Genomic DNA, 4,887 nt, shown 5'->3' with positions numbered 1-4,887 from the left:
ATTTCTTTTTGGAGTGTTCACATGGCTTTAATTGCTTATGTAGAAATTTTCATATACAGCAAATGTCAAGGCAAAACATGCTGCATGTTTTGCCTCTTCCTAAACAACTATTGGCACAATGAGAGCTCAAAAAATTTATGAGATGAATTGTTTATTAATATTTAGCAAAATTCTTGATGATTATTTTCTAACCAACATTAATTTGAAGATTTAATATTTTAGAAACACAAAGTTAATTTCCTTTAATAGTTGCAGCGATTTGAACATAGAACTCAACTCATCCTCAATCAATAACTACTGAAAACTGGCTTGTTTCACTTTGATTAAAATTGGGAGAAAAAATGGTCTCAATTTATTCCCACAACATTTCTTTCACCAAAATCAACGAGGATTTTCTGACTTTCTGATCATCTGGGCTTTCTCAAATATTGTGATGAAATTTTCTCTAGAAAGTTGAAACTAATCTGAACTTGAGATGTCAAATTATCTGGTGAAAAATTGCTAACTTGTTGATTTGTGTGCAGTTTGGGTCGATGGTAATTCATTAAGAGATACTAGTGGGAAAACTAGAGTATAGTAACATTCAGAAAAAAATGACACTTTAACAAAGTTTACTTTTATCAGACATTGAAATTGAGTTATAAAAAAAAAATTTGAAAGATGTCTCTCCATTGAAGATTCCAATTTAGATATTTTTATTTGTGGAAAAATGACAAATTTGTCAGGAATTAGAATTATATATAACATAAATTCAAAAGTAGTACATCCATATATCCTAGTGTTGCTGAAAAGTTCCTACAAAAAATATAACCAGTACAGATCTCAATATATCAAATCTGCTTTCAACATTGACAGCTGATGTCTTTTTGTTGCAAAAGAAGTATTTATAACTTGAAAAATTTGAATTTTTTAAAACATCCTGTTGATAGTGGGAATTATGAATGACATAAGATGAAGTAGTTGAGACTAGAGTTTGATATTAAGAGTTTATTAGCTGTTATCACACAATCCAATCATCAGATTAATGTCAAAGATATGGCCATAATTGTCACCAGTGCCTTGTTTTAAACTCAACTTTTAACAAAACTTGCTGTTATTAACTAGTTGCTAAATCCTGTTATAACAAGACTTTTTCTTATAATGAGACTAAAACACGCAAGTTTTCACTTCTTTATGCGTAGTTAATTAACGAAACTTGTATATTCTTTTTTAACCAAAATTTTGTTGGCGTTATGTGTTTTACAGTTTTTACGGTAATAATATGTAAATTCACTGAATTGAAAAATTGTAATTACAGTGTATTAGATATTTTATGATGACAAGAGCGGTGTATAAAAAACAGTGTATAAGAGAAATAAATCTTAGAATTTATTAGAAAAATTAATAAATACAGTAATTTATGGACAGTTATTGTCTAATATGATCTGTTTTTGTCTGCTGTACTGAACAAATATCTTACATATATAATCTCATTTTAATTAAATTTCAAGGATTCTTGTCCTCTAATTATACTTTTTCACAAATTCTTTACTTTGGTTTCAAAACACACAAAAAGTTTTCTCAGAGCACGATATTGACAAATTTGAAATGATCTTTGCCAGTACGTCTGGAAAACTTCAAGACATTTGATTTGTTGTAAGGGTTTGGTTTGAAGTGACATTTCCCATTAATGATGCTTCCACGGAAGGCTTCTACTGGAGCTTCTGTTAATCTTAATTATGTTCATAAAAAAATCCCCTGTTATGAGAAGAATGTTATCTTTTCATTGTGTTAAAACTTATATTTCAAACAATTGAAAAAGAAACTTGTTATTTCTGTAAGAAAAAGGTGAGATGGAGATAAAGAGTTGGTGATCAGGTAAAGAATATGTCAAGATAGATTTATTTCTACTTGATTTTTGAAGTTTTCTTGGCTGTTTTACACAATTTATGTATGAAAAGAAAGTTAGTAACAAATGAGTTGTGTTCAATTGGGTGTTTTTACTTGATTTTAATCTCAATCTGTCAGGATGGGTGATAAACAGGTGAAATAAAATGTTATCTTTACACTCTCCTAATCTAGATTAAACATTACTTTTTACACCCATTTATTTGTTAGCTGTCCAATTCCATTAGAACCTTCTGTTATTTTCAAATTTTACATCAGACGAATTTCAATTGAGCGCCTATTTGTCATGTAGTTTCCAAATCATTTTGAGATAATCAATGTACAGCTTACATTATATTGAAACAAATTAGTTTATGTATATTATTATTCCAATGTATCCAGGGTATAATAATATCACCCTTTTCTATTAAAAGTAATCAAAGTTTCATAAATGCATTTCCGTAAAAACTTGTAATTAAGGATATAAATAATGAATATAATGTAATTGAAATGCTGAAACTGTCAAATCTGGCAATTCTGAGAATTAATGGTATATGCCAATGCCAGTTCAAAGTTAGTAAAGAATAATATATAGGTTTGCACCTGACAGACTAAATGGATGAAAAGAAACCAAATGAACCTAGTAATAAAATATAGAATTAATTTGTTAGATGGTATAGTAATAATGATTTAATACCAGAATATATCAACATATAGTTTCCAACTAATCTATTTATTACAATAACCGTATTTATTACATTAGTCCTACTGCTCTAGTGGGGAATAAAATAAATGAAATTTATTGAGGTTTAACTGAAGAGAGTGCTTGTCACACATCCTCTTCACAATGGTCAAGGTAATGCATACTTTGTCTTATACCTTGACTACAATAGGCACAATTGTGTGGATTGTACACCAGAGAATACAGCCAAGCATAGCCTTTGACAGACTGTAGCATTATAGATTAATTTTAACAGACTCTCTACTGAGGTCTCTTAATTGGCTGTTGCAGTCAAGGAATAAGATGAAGTCTGTAATTTGAAGTTACTAAAATTACTCAGTTTCTTTCCCTTTTTTCTCCTTGTTGGCTAATAAAGGTAGTTAATGCTGGCGAATGACCATCCATAGGTGTCAAATCCTTTTTTCTGTCAAGGAACCCTGCACCTTCTCTATAGCACAGTAATAAGTTAATGGTTTTATCATTTCAGAGTCTTCAAGTGACACGAAATACCAATTCGAAATGAAGTTTGTTTTGTACCTACATCAGTAATTTAATCAAGTCTATGTAAGTAAAGAATTTGACATTCTCTGATTGATATAAAAACATTGTAAACCTACAGTGTAACTATTTACGTTCAGATTAACTATTAGCAAGTGAAAATTGCAATTTAAAAGAGCGAAAAAGGTTAATTATCTCTTGAATATTTTATGTTGGCAGAATGGAATAATTTCCTATTTTACATCAGACAAATGGCATTGAATCTCTGAAAGTAAAGATACATGCAAGAAAGTGACAAAAAAAAAAGTTTCTTTACCATTTGAATATGACATTTAGAAAGATGATGCAAGAAGAAAACTTTCAGAAAATGGTCCATTAACTTAACTACCTATTAATATCAAATGATAATCTATGAAAAAAAAAACATTTCCTGATTGCACAATCTATAGAATAGAATTTAGCAGATAACAAAGAAATGTATGGATACTTGAAGTACCAGGTTTAGTACTCCTACCATTTCTGTTGAGTAGGTAATTAGTCTTAACAAGCTTAAGGGAATTACGGCTAATAAATGAACAACATTCTGTAGTTTCTTTCTAGCTTAGAGCCATGGCTGAAACTGGCTTCACTAAGGTACTAATATCCTACAATTAGTGATTTGGTATCGGGAGAGAATGGTGTTTCAGACAGTTTACCCTGGATCTAAGTTCATAGTTTAACAGTCATCTTATATAGGTCATAACATCAATTAATCATTCCAGTAATCTACTTGTGGTATTCTGATCTGAAGGACACAAAACAAAACTTTCTTCCTCCATATTTTCACTGGACATAAATTGTTCCATTATATGAAGGAGGTTAACATTGGAAAAATGATCTTAAAAATTCTTAATAGAATTGAGCAGCAAAGAGATTCTCAATAGAGCAGCAAAGAGATTCTCAATAGAGCAGTGAAGAGATTCTCATTTGAGCTGCAAAAAGATTCTCAATAAAGCAGCAAGGGGATTCTCAATAAAGCAGCAAAAAGATTCTCAATAAAGTAGCAAAGAGATTCTCAATAAAGTAGCAAAGAGATTCTTATTAGAACAGCAAAGAGATTCTCAATAGAGCATATTAACAAAGAGATTCTCAATAGAGCAGCAAAGAGATTCTCAATAAAGTAGCAAAGAGATTCTTATTAGAACAGCAAAGAGATTCTCAATAGAGCATATTAACAAAGAGATTCTCAATAGAGCAGCAAAGAGATTCTCAATAAAGTAGCAAAGAGATTCTCAATAGAGCAGCAAAGAGATTTTTTTTTTCAATTGCTTTGGCTCATGGCATTTCACTTAAACTGTTCCACAAAAAATCTTGAACAATTTTGTTGTTAGTATGACATTTCTTAATTTAAAGTCCTTTTATTTTTGTAACAAGTACGATACACAGTCATTATATATCATGTTTAGACTGAATCTGCGGTCAATCTGAAAAGAGCATTCGGTAGCTGAAATTAAGATATCAGTGAATAGCTCTTATGACCTGATGCAGCAAATATTAAGACAACTATATCCCTTGAATAAGATTTGATTCAAGATAAAATGTTCAAGAGAATAAAGCGTACAGCAACCTGAACCTCGATAATAAAAATTAATTGGTAACTTCACTCTCCAACAATAAAGTTAAAAACTCTATAAACCAGTCTTAAGAAAGTCTTTATTAAAGAAAATTAGAGAGAAAATGGAGACTTGATTTACTTGAATGATCATCAAATGATGTCCTTTTCTCTAACTAAAGTCATAAACAAGTAAGAATTTCCTGTTTTC

This window comes from Lottia gigantea, assembly GCF_000327385.1.
Source record: "Lottia gigantea unplaced genomic scaffold LOTGIsca_34, whole genome shotgun sequence".
NCBI lineage: Eukaryota > Metazoa > Mollusca > Gastropoda > Lottiidae > Lottia > Lottia gigantea.
The sequence above is the reverse complement of the archived record's forward strand: the minus strand, read 5'-3'. Positions refer to the sequence as shown.